Here is a 17,824-nt window from a genome sequence, read left to right on the forward strand (position 1 = left end):
TCACTAGGAGGGTGGTGAAGCACTGGAATGGGTTACCTAGGGAGGTGGTGGAATCTCCTTCCTTAGAGGTTTTTAAGGTCAGGCTTGACAAAGCCCTGGCTGGGATGATTTAATTGGGGATTGGTCCTGCTTTGAGCAGGGGGTTGGACTAAATGACCTCCTGAGGTCCCTTCCAACCCTGATATTCTATGATAAGTCTCTGCCTGCGCTAGAGCTTAAGTCTTTGCAGTTAATTTAACCCTTCTGAAACAGGAGGGAAGTTACTCAATGTTCCAGCTGAGGCCACGTCTATATTGGGAGCATTTTGCCAGTATAGGTAAACTAGTGTGGACATAGAAGAGCACTACTGTCCCCCACTGAATGAAGAACCTTTACCCTTAGAAAAGAGCAAGAATATAAAGAGGACGAACCCACTGCTCAGGCTTGCTCTGCATGGCTTTTCTATCATTATAGCGATGTTGGCTAGGGGTGTGATTCCTAACCAATACCATCATACCAGTACATCATCTTAACTCCTGGAGGCAGTTATACCAGTATAAGTGTGCTTATACCTGTACAACTAATATACACTAGCACTGGAGAGCTTAAAATAAGATACTAGACTGAGAGGACAAAAGAAAGGAGCAGATTCTCCTCTTAAATATACAGCATTCTCGCCTAGGATAGAAGACTGCGAAGAGGGACTTGCAGACAGATGTACACTGAATAGAGTTATTAGCAAGATGAAAAAAGATGGCTTAGCAGCTCTCCTGCTCTGATTGCAAAGTAAAGAATTAACTGCAACATCAGATCACTTCTGCTTTGGCCAGCCAGAAGGCATCCATATAACACTGGCTGCATTTGCTCCATTGCCTGAAGTGGGAAGTAAATAGCCTGGTCCCATGAGTGAACTGTTGGAAGAGAATAGGATCCCATCACTGAGCTAGGTATTCTGAAGAACCTGTTTCACCTTTCTTCAGGGTAAATGCACTGATCTGAAGGGCATTACTAAATATGAACTGGATGCTTTTACTAAGTGGTAAATGGATGAGCGATATAAATATGAAATCAAGACGGCTTCTTCCAGCCTAATAGCAAGTGAAGGCATCCTTCTAGCAAAAGGCAGCACAGCATACCGAGCTCACCATGCATAAGCATTTACAAAAACATGATTTCCCAAGTGCATTAGAGACCTTAACATCCCATCCTACCTTCAGAGTAACAGCCATGTTAGTCTGTATTCGCAAAAAGAAAAGGAGGACTTGTGGCACCTTAGAGACTAACCAATTTATTTGAGCATAAGCTTCCGTGAGCTACAGCTCACTTCATCGGATGCATCCTACCTTCCTGCACTTTATCAGATGATAGGGAAACCAACAGGCCCTGATTCGATGATACTTATCATAGGGACATTGTATTAACCTCTCTGGATCCAAAGCATCAACTGGAAGAGAAGGAATAAAAAGACAAAAGAAAACATTCTGTAAAACAAGATCTAAGTTCATCATCAACACAATTAACAAGAGTGAAAGCATACTAGCTACTGGAGCTGCCCTCTAACGGGGTTAAGCCATCAATTTTTAATAGCCGAGATAAAAATGCTAAACTGCTAAGTTGGCACTCATTGTGTGTACCCAACCAAATTCACTTCGGATTTTGGGTGAGTGGAATATTCCATTAAAAAATGAGGAAAGCGCAATCAGTAGTGCAGAGTGGCCGGTACATATTAATGACTATACTTATGCAGAACAGTGAGCTGGAAATAAACATTACTATAAAAACCCTTGAAGCTACCAAATTAACTAGTTGTACAGCAGTGACATGCTAAGGATTGGCAGAAGCACGGCATTCTGAAGTAAATCCTTTTGCATTTACCTTCATACTCCAAGGCCATCTCTGCTGGATTTAGAAAAACATCAAACTAAAACAAACATGTCTGGAGTTAAGGATGCAATTTGCACTACAGTGCACTTGGCCCTGTAAAGTGCAGAGGTTGGCAGGTGCTTAAGAGCCCAAGACTCTCTGAACATAGTGAGGGCCTAAGTCACAGGCACTTTTTGAAAATGTTCCCTCCTAGTCCATACTATGACCCAGAGACAGGCACGAGTCACCTTAATCACTTAACAGTTACGCAGAAGGGACAAGGTAGGGGAGGACCAACTTCTGAAAGTGAGACACACAAGCTTTCAAGCATACATAGACCTCTTCTTCAGGATTCAGTTTGTGTCCATGCAGCAGTTTTCTTGCCATCACAAATGTGTCTCCCCTCACACCTTCCATGCTATTTATCCGCATTTGTATCAATGTACAGAGGGCATGCACAGAAGTAACTTGGGCCAATGGACTGTGGGAGGTTTTCTAGATAGCTGGAAGTAAGGAGGACGGGCCAGATTGATTACATAAATCAGTATTTTTCAACCTTTTTGATACCAGGGACCAGCTTAGAATCATTGAATATCAGGGTTGGAAGGGACCTCAGGAGGTCATCTAGTCCAACCCCCTGCTCAGAGCAAGACCAACACCAACTAAATCATCCAAGCCAAGGCTCTGTCAAGCCGGGCCTTAAAAACCTCTAAGGATGGAGTTTCCACCATCTCCCTAGGGAACCCATTCCAGTGTTTCACCACCCTCCTAGTGAAATAGTGTTTCCTAATATCCAACCTAGACCTCCCCTGCTGCAACTTGAGACCATTGCTTCTTGTTCTGTCATCTGCCACCACTTTGAACAGCCTAGCTCCATCCTCTTTGTATCCCCCTTTCAGGTAGTTAAAGGCTGCTATCAAATTCCCCCTCACTCTTCCCTTCTGCAGACTAAATAACCCCAGTTCCCTCAGCCTCTCTTCATAAGTCATGTGCCCCAGCTCCTTAATAATTTTCGTTGCCCTCCGCTGGACTCCCTCCAATTTGTCCACATCTGTTCTGTAGTGGGGAGACCAAAACTGGACGCAACACTCCAGATGTGGCCTCACCAGTGCCAAATGGAGGGGAATAACCACTTCCCTCCATCTGCTGGCAATGCTCCTACTAATACAGCCCAATATACCATTGGCCTTCTTGGCAACAAGGGCAGACTGCTGACTCATATCCAGCTTCTCATCCACTGTCATCCCCAGGTCCTTTTCTGCAGAACTGCTGCTTAGCCAGTCGGTCCCCTGTCTGTAGCAGTGCATGGGATTTCCTTCCTTCCTTCCTCAGTGCAGAACTCTGCACTTGTCCTTGTTGAACCTTTTCAGATTTCTCTTGGCCCAATCCTCCAATTTGTCTAGGTCACTCTGGACCCTTCCCTACCCTCCAGTGTATCTACTTCTCCCCCCAGTTTAGTGTCACCTGCAAACTTGCTGAGGGTGCAATTAATCCCATCATCCAGATCACTAATAAAGATGTTGAACAAAACCAGCCCCAGGATTGACCCCTGGGGCACTCTTCTTCATACCAGCTGCCAACTAGACTTGGAGCCATTGGTCACTACCCGTTGAGCCCAACAATCTAGCCAGCTTTCTATCCACCTTATAGTCCATTCATCCAATCCGTACTGCTTTAACTTGCTGGCAAGAATACTGTGGGAGACCGTACCAAAAGCTTTGCTAAAGTCAAGATATATCACATGCACTGCTTTCCCCATATCCACAGAGCCAGTTATCTCATCCTGGAAGGCAATCAGGCTGGTCAGGCATGACTTGCCCTTGGTGAATCCAAAGCTTGCAGCTTTTCTAAACAGTGTCAGGGAGATCTGAGGGACAGGCCATTGAGAAAGACTGACATAGGTACTTAGGACAAATGGCTACTTGTGACGAAGTGGGAAGTGTCTTAGTGTTTGTATGAATACTGTGCACGCCTCAGTTTTCCCATTGTGTTGCACAAGTATCTAGGTGGTGGGATAAGGGTGTGTGACCTTTGCAGATACCCCGAGAGGGAAGGTGCAAGTGCCTTCTAGCTCCCTGGGCCCAGACAATAGATGTATCTTGGCAACTGATTGCCGGGGCCCATCCTCTGCAAGAGCCAGTGGGAGGAATTGGAGAACAAAGAGAGGTGGAGGCCAGGTGACCGGTTTGCTTGGGGAACAGCATACAGGATGGAGGAGGGGCAACTGGGTGTGACTGAAGGTGGGCTGCTGGAGGCTGGTCAGACTCCTGGTTTGGGACTCAGGAGGAGAACCCGTGGCTCTGGGTCTCCTCAAGATGAACTTTGCTGTAACTTCCTGCTTTCTGTGCTAACAAGATTCTGCTCTATGCTGTGTTCCAGACAACTAATAAACCCTTCTGTTTTACACCGCTGGCTGAGAGTCACTCCTGACTGCTGAAGTCGGGGGTGCATGGCCCCTTTGGAGGGCGTGTAAGGTTTCCCCAGGTGTCCTATTCAGGTGGCTCACTGCAGGGAGCTTATGGCGTGAGACAGGGATGCTGAATGCTCCGAGGTCAGACCAAGGAGGAGCTGAAGCCCAGGAGGCTTGTCCTAGTGAGAGTGTGCCCCGAGGGGTAGCCACACTGCAAGAGGGTCCTGGTCCGGGGGCTAGTCTTCACCAGACTATTCTATTCTATTTATTGCAAATATTTGCACTGTAAAAATGATAAACAAAAGAAATCGTATTTTTCAATTCACCTCATACAAGTACTGAGGTGCAATCTCTTTATCGTGAAAGTGCAACTTACAAATGTAGATTTTTTTGTTACGTAACTGCACCCAAAAACAAACCAATGTAAAACTTTAGACCTTACAAGTCTACTCACTCCTACTTCTTGTTCAGTCAATCACTGAGAGAAACAAGTCTGTTGACATTTACGGGAGATATGCTGCCCACTTCTTATTCACAATGTCACCCGAAAGTGAGAACAGGCGTTTGTATGGCACTTTTGTAGCCGGCATTGCAAGGTATTTACACGCCAGAGATGCTGAACATTCGTATGCCCCTTCATGCCTCGGCCACCGTTCCAGAGGACGTGCTTCCATGCGGATGACACTTGTTAAAAATATAATGTGTGTGACTGAACTCCTTGGGGGAGAGCGGTGCGCCCCCTGCGCTGTTTCACCGCACGCCGCCACAGATTTCCTGGTATAGCAGTCGCGGATGATGACCCAGCACAGGTTGTTCATTTTAAGAACACTTTCCCTGCAGATCTGACCAAACGCAAAGAAGGTACCAATCTGAGATTTCTAAAGATAGCTACAGTACTCGACTCAAGGTTTAAGAATCTGAAGTGCCTTCCAAAATCTGAGAGGGTCGAGGTGTGGAGCATGCTTTCAGAAGTCTGAAAAGAGCAATACTCCAATGTGGAAACTACAGATCCAAGCCACCAAAAGAGAAAATCAACCTTCTGCTGGTGGCATCTAACTCAGATGATGAAAGTGAACATGTGTTGGGCCACACTGCTTTGGATCGTTATTGAGCAGAACTCATCATCAGCATGGACACATACTCTCCTGCAAATGTAAACAAACTTGTTTGTCTTAGCAATTGGCTGAGCAAGAAGTAAGACTGAGTGTACTTGTAGGCTCTAAAGTTTTACATCATTTTGTTCGAGAATGCAAATTTTTTGTACATAATTCTACATTTGTGAGTTCTACTTTCGTGATAAAGAGATTGCACTATATTACTTGTATTAGGTGAAGTGAAAAACACTATTTCTTTTGTCTTTTTGTACAGTATAAATATTTGTCATAAAAAAGAAATATAAGTGAGCACTGTACACTTTGTATTCTGTGTTGTAAATGAAATAAATATATTTGAAAATGTAGAAAACATCCACAAATATTTAAATGGTATTCTATTATTTTTAAGTGCGTGATTACATTTTTTAATTGCTTGACAGCCCTAGTACTAACAGGATATTAACCATGTTACGTCTGTAGCAAAACACATTTTGGAGCCAGCCACTGGTAATAAAGTCAATTATGAATTATGGCAAGGACAGGGCCTTAATAAGAACAGTCACTTCACTGGGATGATCCCCAGGAAACTGATTTAGGCCCTGGCTGCACAAGACATGACTGTAGCTTTGTAACCAGTTTGTACCCCACACAGCAAATTTGATCTGCTAGTTGGATCATCCATTTCTCCAGACCACAGACATGCTGCAGCTGGGGGACATAGTCATAGAATCATAGAATCATAGAATATCAGGGTTGGAAGGGACCCCAGAAGGTCATCTAGTCCAACCCCCTGCTCGAAGCAGGACCAATTCCCAGTTAAATTATCCCAGCCAGGGCTTTGTCAAGCCTGACCTTAAAAACCTCTAAGGAAGGAGATTCTACCACCTCCCTAGGTAACGCATTCCAGTGTTTCACCACCCTCACAGTGAAAAAGTTTTTCCTAATATCCAATCTAAACCTCCCCCACTGCAACTTGAGACCATTACTCCTCGTTCTGTCATCTGCTACCATTGAGAACAGTCTAGAGCCATCCTCTTTGGAACCCCCTTTCAGGTAGTTGAAAGCAGCTATCAAATCCCCTCTCATTCTTCTCTTCTGCAGGCTAAACAATCCCAGCTCCCTCAGCCTCTCCTCATAACTCATGTGTTCCAGTCCCCTAATCATTTTTGTTGCCCTTCGCTGGACTCTCTCCAATTTATCCACATCCTTCTTGAAGTGTGGGGCCCAAAACTGGACACAGTACTCCAGATGAGGCCTCACCAATGTCGAATAGAGGGGAACGATCACGTCCCTCGATCTGCTCGCTATGCCCCTACTTATACATCCCAAAATGCCATTGGCCTTCTTGGCAACAAGGGCACACTGCTGACTCATATCCAGCTTCTCGTCCACTGTCACCCCTAGGTCCTTTTCCGCAGAACTGCTGCCTAGCCATTCGGTCCCTAGTCTGTAGCTGTGCATTGGGTTCTTCCGTCCTAAGTGCAGGACCCTGCACTTATCCTTATTGAACCTCATCAGATTTCTTTTGGCCCAATCCTCCAATTTGTCTAGGTCCTTCTGTATCCTATCCCTCCCCTCCAGCGTATCTACCACTCCTCCCAGTTTAGTATCATCCGCAAATTTGCTGAGAGTGCAATCCACACCATCCTCCAGATCATTTATGAAGATATTGAACAAAACCAGCCCCAGGACCGACCCTTGGGGCACTCCACTTGATACCGGCTGCCAACTAGACATGGAGCCATTGATCACTACCCGTTGAGCCCGACAATCTAGCCAGCTTTCTACCCACCTTATAGTGCAACAATCTAGCCAGCTTTCTACCCACCTTATAGTGCATGTTTCCTCTGAATAGTGTGGGGGTGCCTCAATTTCCCCTTTGCAGTTCTTAAGTATCTAGGTGGTGGGAGAAGGGTGTCTGATCACTGCAGAGCCCTAGAGGGCAGGTGTGTGCAGGAGTCTGGACACAGAGAATGGCCGACACCCTGTTTCTTGGCCACTGATGGCCTGGGCCCTTCCCCCCTGCAAGGTGAGAGCTAAAGGGTTGGAGAACAAGGGAATCAGGTGACCTCCTGGCCCGGGAAAGGAACAAAGCCCAGAGGAGGAGGGGCTGGAGGGAGTTTCAGTTTGGGGCTGGCTGGGACATGGAGTGAAGGGCAGACGTGGTTGTCTGGCTCACTGCCCCCCAAAATGGACCCAGCTGAGGAGTCCTGTTCTCTGCACCTACCAGCTCTGTTTTAGACCATGTTCCTGTCGTTTAATAAACCTCTGTTTTACTGGCTGGCTGAGAGTCACATCTGACTGCGAAGTTGGGGTGCAGGACCCTCTGGCTTCCCCAGGAGCCCCGCCAGAGCAGACTCGCTGTGGGAAGCGCACGGAGGGGCAGAGGATGCTGAATGCTCTGAGGTCAGACCCAGGAAGCTGTGTGTCCTGCAGACAGTCTGCTCACAGACAGGAGACTTCCCCAGAGTCCTGACTGGCTTCATGGGGAGCAGTTCCAGAGCATCGCCTGGGGACTCCATGACAGCTATCAAATCCCCCCTCCCTCTTCTCTTCTGCAGACAAAATAACCACAGTTCCCTCAGCCTCTCCCCATAAGTCATGTGCCTCAGCTCCCTTCTCATTTTCATTGCCCTCCGCTGGACTCTCTCCAATTTGTCCGCATCCTTTCTGTAGTGGGGGCCCAAAACTGGACGCAATACTCCAGATGAGGCCCTCACCAGTGCTGAATAGAGGGGAATAATCCCTTCCCTCGATCTGTGGGCAATGCTCCTACTAATGCAGCCCAATATGCTGTTAGCCTTTTTGGCAACACGGGCACACTGCTGACTCACCTCCAGCTTCTCATCTGCTGTAACCCCAGGTCCTTTTCTGCACGTCCTTTTCACCAGTTCCTTATCCACCTTTCAATTCTCAGATTAAAGCCCATCTTCTCCAATTGAACTAATAATTTGCCAATTGTATCAAATGCCTCACTGACGTCCAGGTAGATTAGATCATTGGTTCTCAAACTGGGGGTCACAACCCGGTTAAGTGGGGGGGTCACGAGCCCTGACCCCAGTGCGCGGCTGTAAGTTGCGAGCCCCGACCCCTGCACCAGGCTGTCAGCCCTGACCCCTGTGTGGAGCTGCGGGGCTACGAGCCCCAACCCGGGCACACGGCTGTGGGTCCCGACCCCTGTGCTAGGCTGTGAGCCCTGACCCCGGTGTGCGGCTGTGAGTCCCGACCCCGACCCCTGCGCCGGGCTGTGAGCCACGACCCCGGTGTGCAGCTGTGAGTCCTGACCCCAACCCCTGGGCCGGGCTGTGAGCCCCGACCCCAACAGGGAATCGTGGTTGCGAGCCCCGACTCCAACCCCCACACAGGGCTGCAAGCCCAGACCCCAACCCTGGCCAGGAGTGGGGCTGTGATCCCTGAGTCCGACTGCCACATGGGGTTGCAAGTGCTGACCCCAACCAGGAGTGGGGCTGTGAGCCCTGAGCTGGGGCCTCCAGGACGCTGTGAGCCCCGACCTCTGTAATGGGGTTTCAGGCGCAGCCCGGCCATGCTGAGGGTTATCAGCCGGGAGCACACACAGGGTTGTCAGCCCCGAGCCCCGCCACCCGCTGTGTTTTAGTCTGAATTTAAAAGCAGTGAGTAAAGGTAAATTCATTTTAAGCCATAGGGTTTAAATTTAGTATTTAACATAGTATTAAATATCAAAAATGTGTTTTTAATTTTTAAGGGGGGGTCGCACTCAGAGGTTTGGTGTTCGAAAGGGCTCACCAATACAAAAAGTTTGAGAACCACTGGATTAGATCTACTGCATTTCCTTTGTGTAAAACCTCAGTTATCTTCGCAGAGAAACAGATCAGGTTGGCCTGGCAGGACCTACCGATTGTAAAACCAGGTTGTATTTTATCCCAGTTACCGTTCACCTCTTTGTCCTTCATTACTTTCTCACTCAAAATTTGTCCCAAGACCCTGCAGACAGTTGAGGTCAAATTAAAAGGCCTGTAGATACCTGGACCACGTTTTTTTCCATTTCTTAAAAATAGGAACTATATTAGCAATTCTCCACTCCCCCGCCCCGAGTTTACAGAGCCATCAGAAATCCTTGCTATTGGGCTTGCAATTCCATGTGCCAGTCCCCTTACTCTGCATGGATGGAGCTTATGGGGTGCTAGGGGCTGCAGTGAGTGGGGTGGGAGGACCCACTAGGGGGCACTTGCCCCTTCTAGTCTGTGCCGGCCCCAGCATAGTGCTCAATTTGTGCTATTTTGGGGGTTGTAAATCTAAGTTTCTGAGCGCTTGTCACTAAGGAGCCCATGTGCAGTGCAGCCTGGTCATAGAATCATAGAATATCAGGATTGGAAGGGACCTCAGGAGGTCATCTAGTCCAACCCCCTGCTCAAAGCAGGGCCAATCCCCAATTTTTGCCCCAGATCCCTAAATGGCCCCCTCAAGGATTGAACTCACAACCCTGGGTTTAGCAGGCCAATGCTCAAACCACTGAGCTATCCCTCCCCCAAGGCTCCCTGGCCCAGCTCCCCACGCTCTGTGCAGCGCAGTGCAACTAGATGTGGGATTCTTCACTTGTCCTAATCTACTGTGCTGTGTGGCTGTTAAAGAGCTGCTCCGTCCCACCCCAGAGGTGGCTGCATCTTAGTGCTGGGCAAAGGATCCCTGTATAAATAGCCCCTGCATCCCACCCCAGAAGTGGCTACATCTCAACCTCAGGGATGAACTGAGTGACTGGAATACAAGTGACTCTAGTCCTGGGAGTGACCAGGGCTGCTGGGCCTCTTGCCAGGGAGGTGGGCAAGGCCTCAGCAGAGATTGGGGCCCTGGGGTGGTGCAAGGCCAGGGCCGAGATTCTTCTGGCCGTGGGAACCCAGTGACTCAGTCAGTGCCCCGCTCCCAGCCAGTCCTCCCCATTCACCGAGCCCTTCGTGCCAGCCATGTTGCTCTAAGTCGCACTAGGTGCCACTCGATAGGTCACCTACAATCACACGGTTTCTTTTCGGTGCCTTGACTGGGCAGCGGGTAAGGAGCGGTGGATAACGGATTCTCCAGGCAAGGACTACAGATCTGCTCCCTCACTGTGCCAGGGATGCCCCGCTGGTCCCATCTCTGCCCCAAGAGCCTCCCCCCGCAGTCCCTGGCAGAGAAGGGATTGCTCCACTGCCAGTGCCCAGCAGGCCTATGTGTGACATGAGTTTGGGGGTCTCAACCCCGTCCCTAGGGGGATGGGTCCATGCTCTGACGGGCATAAGCTGACAGCCAAGGACTGGCCAAGAGTGCCCTCCCCACCTTCTCAGGCAGGGCAAGGGGTGGAGTACAGAGTGATCTGCTGTGGGGCCCAGGCCCTCAGTCTCTGGGGCTGGCAGCACTGCCCCAGCGATGAACATCCCCCAGGGGCAGGGAGCAGCTGCCGGGTCCAAAGCATCCCAGCAAACACTGGCCATTCGGCACCAGCCAGGGGAAGGTCTCGCACCCAGGCCATTCTGGATCAGAAGCGTGTGTGGGGAGATGGGAGCTGAACACGGACCCCTCTCCAAACTCCCAGCAGCCCCCAGAGCCTCATCCCTGTGATCCCTCTAACGCCATGGGCACAAGGACCCTCAGCCAGCATCCCCATAGGGCCCAACAGTGGGGAACCCAGCCCCTTACCTGGCTGGTCCCTCCCATGGCCTTGACGCTGGCCCCAGTTCAGCCCAGTTCCCCCACTCTGCAGGGCACTGGAGAAGCCTCCACTGGCAGCTTTGCTGCTGGCACTCTGTGGCAGCTCCTGCCGAGGCCCCAGGGCCCAGGCCGGGCAGCGCTGCCCTCCCAGGGGGCTCGTTAGCCAGGGCCATGCAGAAGCCTGGGGCCCAAAAGCCAACCATGGCTCCCCAGCCGGGAGCAGGTTTCCTTGACACCTGGGTACCCCAGGGGGCCAGATCCTAAAGAGCAGGAGGGGAAGATGCAGAAAGAGGAGAGCTGTGCACGGGGCCATGGAGCGGGGGGAAGGGACAGAGAGACGTTTAAACCAGAGGGGCGGAGGGCGCACCCCCATCTTCCTCAGAGCCCTGGGCTGGCCTGTGCCCCCTGGCCCCAGGGGTGGGGGCTGGAAAGTGACTTGCCTTGCCCCAGAGTGCCAAGGCCACTGGCTGTACCGGAGAGGCCGTGCGGCTGCAGGAAACGCCCCCCCCCCCGCCCCGCAAGCCGGGCTCCGTGGGGCCAGGATTCAGGCCTGGGGAGCTTTGGGCCTTGTGGCGGGGACTCCAGCACTGGGGAAAGGGCCAACTCGACTGCCCCAGAGCCCAAGGCTTGCGTCACACCCCCATCCCCCACGCCAACGGCCCTGCCCTGAAGGGACCCATCTAGGGCCAGAGCGGAGCTCAGGCTCTGTAGCCCCAGCGTGCCGGTCCCACAGCCGGCAGGCAACGCGGGTGCTGTCCCAACAGGAACTGGACTGAGCCCCTCTCCACAGCCACCCCCACTGTCAGACACTGCTCCCCAGGGACAGATTCGAACCCATGCCCCAGAGAGGAGAGACGCCCCCTACCCCGCCAGCCCAGAATGTTATTATTCATCTTACATAGCACTGTCCAGCAAAACACTTCCCAAAGGAGGTCAGTGTCATCATCCCCACTATACACATGGGGAAACTGAGGCAGAGGGCAGGGAAGGGATTTGCTCAAGATCACCCAGTGGCAGAGTCAGACATAGACTTCCAGTCTGCTGCATCCCAGTTCAGTGCTTTACCCACTAGACCACACTGCCTCCCTTGAATCATAGAATCATAGAATATCAGGGTTGGAAGGGACCTCAGGAGGTCATTTAGTCCAACCCCCTGCTCAAAGCAGGACCAATCCCCAATTAAATCATCCCAGCCAGGGCTTTGTCAAGCCTGACCTTAAAAACTTCTAAGGAAGGAGATTCTACCACCTCCCTAGGTAATGCATTCCAGTTTTTCACCACCCTCCTAGTGAAAAAGTTTTTCCTAATATCCAACCTAAACCCTCCCCCACTGCAACTTGAGACCATTACTCCTTTTCCTGTCATCTTCTAAAAGAAGACTCTGTGGCCATAGCTCGGGAGTGGCTTTCCCTCCACGCACTGCCAGGGGGAGCCATGAGATGTTTAGTATTGTCTGTCCCAAGTGTGGGGAGGCACGAGCCACCCCAGGTCCCACACAGGTGCCTCTGCCCAGATGGCAAGAAGGCCGAGCGGGGCCCATCAGCTTTGGTGCCCCTCTTGCGCCCCAACACTCAGAAGTCACTAGTCAGGCCTCAAAATCATGAGATTTGCTTAAAAATCACAAGATTTTAATATTTGTTTGCATTCTGGCATGGCTGTGTTTGGGAGGAGCGAGGTCTGGGGCTTCTCCTCCACGCCGAGGGTGGGCACTTTATCGAACGAAAGTGAAGTTTCTTCGTTACTGATCCCATTCCAACTCACCCACCCACCCACTGCTGGGCTCACCATGCAGTGATGGGCGTTGGCAACGCTGGCCATTTAAGGGTTAAAGTGTGACAGGGCGTTGGTCTACCTTGGCACTAGAAGGGCAGCAGGAAGAGCAGCAGCCCCACAATTGAGCTGCCTTGGAAATTTGGGGGGGTGCATGGAACCCTTATGTTTTCACCCCTTGCAAAAAATTTTCAAAAGCCAAAAATGTCTATGTGTCTGTGGGTGTGTAGTTTTTTCCATCCCTTCCCATCCACTTTCCAGTAGATGAGAAAAGGACAAAGGGCAGAGAAATGGGGGAGGGAGGGGTAATTTTTCGAAGGCTTTTTTTAAATTGCTCATCAAAAACCTGAAATGTTTAGAAAGAAGCAAATTTTTTCTACAACACTGTCAAGAAAAAGGCCAATTTACCAACAAAACAGCTCAGGCTTTAGTTTAAAGAGGAGCGAAAGAAGCAGGGCTGAAATAGGTACAGAATATAATGAAAGGAGGGGGGTGCTCCTATTTGCCCCCCCTTCACCTGCCCCGGTGTTGCAAGAGCAATGGGACGCTCTGTGAAAGCAAATGTCAAGGGAAGTTACATAATTAGCCAGGGGAAGTCACTGCCACTAGATGTCACTGACATTGCGAGCCTGGCAGGATTCAGACAAGGATGGTGCGGGGTGGGGAGCAATGGTGTCAGGACAGAATTTAGAAAACAGGCCACAAGGCCACTGCTGACTGTCAGGATGAGGGGGATATGCCCCCCTTTTCCCCTCCCCCGACTGGTTATGTCATCATTAGCCACTAGGAGGGGGTTCTTGCACCTTCCTCTGAAGTAGCTGGTGCTGGGGTGGCTGGCCCCATTGATCTGGTTTGGGGAAGGAGGCAGCAGGGAGAGGGCGGGGTACTGGGCTAGATGGGTCCTGTGACGCTAGCAGACCAGGTGCCAGCTCATGCCCAGACCCTTAGGCCTCACTGAACACTGACAAGCGCAGAGCTTGACCCAGCCTGTGTGTTAGCCGTGTGACAACAGCTGCTGATCAGCGTGTGTGGAGTGTTTCGACTTGTGGAATTGCTTGCAGGATTGATCTCTCCCATAACCTCTGTAGCCCGTGGTATAAAGTTAGAATGAATGTTTGCATCGTAAACCTCTGTAACTGCTCCACACCACTGAGTTTGCAAGGCAGCTTACGTCCACCTAACACTGCGTCTACACTAAAATTTGGCTCCCGCTGATGTAACTCACCTGCTTTGCCGACTTAATCATGCCACTTCCCCCAGTCAGCGTAGTTAGGTCAATGCAGTGTCAGTGTACATACTGCGTTGCTTACATCGACTGTCCCTCAATGCCCCACACTGACAGTATAATCGATACCACACACCACAGACACAAGGAGCCAGGTGTACACACACACAAGTGCTGTAACTACTGTGGCGGCTGCACGCAGGGCAATTTGATTTTGTAGTGTAGCCATGGCCTGTGTAACTCCCTCAACAGGGGAGAAGCATGAATTAGTGTAAAGTGCTGGGTCTGCCCATCGAAACCAAATGAGCCATTGCGAAATATCCTTACTGATTGCCTCTCTTGTTAGATATTTTACTGCGTGTGTGTGTGTGTGTGTGTGTGTTCTCCCTGTGTGCTGCCCCAGCTCTGTGCAGACAGCCAGCACAGCAGACCTTGAGTGAACCGCCCAATGACCACAAGATCCGTTAAGGGACGAAGGCACCCGGCCAGGTTTATTGTTGACAAGGCATGCTAATAGCACCTGGCAGACTCTACGAGGGTACTAAGACATGTATGCCTGTGAGAATGGACGCAGCTCAGTGAATGGCAGGACTTTCCATTTCCCCCTTGGCTGGACCAACACATTCTCTCAGAGATACCCTGATACAAACAAGCTGCCCCTCTGACTTAGATACTGCCCTCTGACCTGGCTAGTTATTGTCCACTTTTTTGTACATGTTGGTTTGATTAAAACATTTGTATTTATTATGTTGCTATTTGACCTTATCTTTTAGGAGGGCTCAGTGTGTTCCTGTTATCCTTGGGGAATGTTTTTGTGCCATTCTTGATATTGTGGTTTTTGTACCATGCTTCTGGAATGTGTTTGTGTGGTCCTTTGTGCCGAGCACTGTCCAGGACTGCACGTTTCTGCACCATCAGGGCTGGGCTCACCAGATTCTGGGAACGTGCAAGTGGGCAGGGCCTGATGTTTGCTCACAGCAGGGAGAGGGGATACTGGGCTGGATGGACCCTGTAGGAATCAGCCAGGCTGAGTTTCCTGCAGGGCAGAGGGAGGTGAGTGGGCCTCGTTAGATGCAGCCTGGGGGGGCTGGCTGTGGTGAGGGGGGTCTCGGGCTTTGGGGGGGTTCTCTGCAACAGGCTGTCTCTGTGACTGATGCTGATCACACTACACTGCCCCCTTCTTAAAGCCCAGCACAGCCCAGCCCAGCCCAGCCCAGCAGCTGGAGCCCACCCAGTAATTAGGAAATGAGATTTAATTTCAGGCAACAAAATGCCACAAAAGTGGCGGGTGAGCCGGCTTTGGGCTGCGCGGTAAGATGATAAGCAGCATCACACAGGCTGGTTGCATAATTGTGAACTTGGCTCAGGCCGGTTGCCTTCCCCGCCCCCCCGCCCAGCCCTGGAGGTTGGGGGCCGACTCTGAGGAGGGCTGGGGGACGAGATGCTGGGTCCCTGCCCGGGAGAAGGGGTGTGCGCTGGGCATCATTCTGGGATCGCTCAGCCCCCAGCATGGCCTGGCCCAGGGCAGGGGGCACTGGGCCGCAGTCCATACCCACAAGGCATGGGCAGGTTGGGGACAGGGCTAGCTCAGCCTGGGTTTGGTGAACTCCGATCTTGAGACAATATTTCCTCTAGGGCCCATTGGATGCACCTGTGCTGCCTACAGGGGGCACTGCCGCTGCATGGGGGTATCACCCACCTGCACCTCCTGCCTCCCACTGCCCCACCCCAAATCACCCCCTGGCCCCTCCACCCATGCACTGTATACAGCTTGCAGTTACTGTAAACCTCTCCCCCTCCCTGCTACCCCCACTGCCTCCCCCCAGCCCTGCTGTAAGCCCCCCAAGTCACCCCGCTCTGCCCCAAGCAATCTCCCTCCAGCAGGGTCTGCATGCAGGTCTCTGCAGGATGAACTCTTCTGCAAGCCTGGTGCAGCTTCACCTGTCCCTGGGTCCCAGCTCCGCCCTAGTCATGATCCCCCCAATCCAGGCCCAAAGGTCTTGGGGGCCCTGGCACAGCTGGCACTGGGAGACAGGGGCATCTTGGCACCCCATTCCCACCAGCCCCCAGGGCTGGGACCAGCAGTGATCAGCTCCCCCAGGCCCACTGCATGGGCTGATGCATGCAGCCCTCTCCAGCTGCCCTCACCAGGGCCTGGGGCAGAGCATGGCAGAGCAAGGGCAGAGGGGCTGGGCCTGTCTGCTGGACCCACCCTCCCTCCTGGCACCAACCAGGCCCATGGCCAGCTGTCTCAGGCCTGCACCCCCCTCATGCTTCTGGGGGCAGGCTGAGGGGTACAGCGTGTGTGGCTGGGGTCCCCCTTGCTCAAGGTGCAAGCCCGGGGTGCAGACGGAGCCCCATGTAAGGGCAGCCATGGGGGGAGCTGGCGAGCCCACAGTTGGGCAGGTGTCTCCGCCGGAGCTTTTTAATTCCGCACCCCCAATTCACCGCCCACCTGCCTGGCAGCCGCACAGCAATTATCCAAATGGCTGTTAATTGCGGCTGATAATTCCTCACGGGGATCAGGGGTGGAAAGCTCCGCAGCTGAGCAGATTGGGGCTGGGCCCGAGCAGCAGATCCCAGGTGCCAGGGTCTCTCACCCCGTCCACAGCAGGCACGCAGCGCTGGCAGGGCTCGTTTGCCCAGCACGGAGACAGGAGGCACTGCTGTGCCTGCTAAACCCTGGGACAAAGGAGAGAGAAACCCGTCACCTCCTGCTCTGGCAGAGGGTTCCTGGCCTGGCTTACATGGCACAATCCAATGGGCCCTGGTGGCCTGAAACTTCACTACCCACCCTCTCTGTGGCCCAGCCCCCAACCCCAGGGGGAAGCCAAGAGACACCCCCAAGCTAGCTGGGACGTGGCCTGGGGTCCTGCCCTGACCAGCTGCACTGCAACGCCCCCTGTAGGGATGGGCTACCTGCCCCTCATGCAAATAGCAATGCCCCCCTCCCCCAAGCATGCTCTCTGCTCGTGCCTCTCCACCAATGGGAGCATGCCCCTTACAAGGCAGCTCCCGGACTGCCCCCTGCTCCATATGCTGTGTGGGGACGGGGGGGAATTACACCAGAAGGGCCTGGCTAGTCTATCATGAACCAACACCAGGCCCAGAGACTCTTTGATACAAGGTCCCAGAGGGGGACGACAGGACATTATCCCTATGCCCCACCTTGCATCTGAGCTGGGACCCCATATGAAGCTCTAGCTCCCCAGTCCCAGCCTGTGTGGCCCCCCAGCATCCAGTGGGACAGAGACCACTCAAATGGACAGCATCTCAGACCCACATCATGGGGGGGCTGGCCCAGCGCCCGCTTCCTGCCTGATCAGCATGCACTGCCCTCTTTGCGCAGCAGGTGGCGATAGGAGACCAGCCCTGCGCTCTCATGGCAGACGGCTCTGAAACCGGCTCCAGCAGCCCCAGTGGAACCCAAGCCCACCCAGGAGCACCTCGGCAAGGGGGGGGCTGCGTCTGCTCTTCGCTGGGTAGCACAGACAGTCGGGGGTGGGTGGGGTGGGGACGTACAGCCCCTGATGCTACCCCAACTGTCCCACCTCAGTACGTGGCCCGATTTTCAGCCACGCTCGGGAGCAGAATGTCGGACCGGCCACCACCCACCCGCCTGGCAGGTCTCCACAGCCTCTGGGTAAATGGGTTGAGGCTGACGGGGGAGCGCCTCTCGTGGAGGAGTATCTGGCCCCCACCACTGTAGCACTATCATTGCTGCATCCTGCCCCCCCATGCACATGGGGCTGGACAGGGCTGTCACCCCATTGCAGAGGGGGACGGAGGCCCAGAGGGGCTGGGTGACTCACCCAAGGT

The sequence above is a fragment of the Lepidochelys kempii genome, chromosome 20 (assembly GCF_965140285.1).
Source record: "Lepidochelys kempii isolate rLepKem1 chromosome 20, rLepKem1.hap1, whole genome shotgun sequence".
Taxonomy (NCBI): Eukaryota; Metazoa; Chordata; order Testudines; family Cheloniidae; genus Lepidochelys; species Lepidochelys kempii.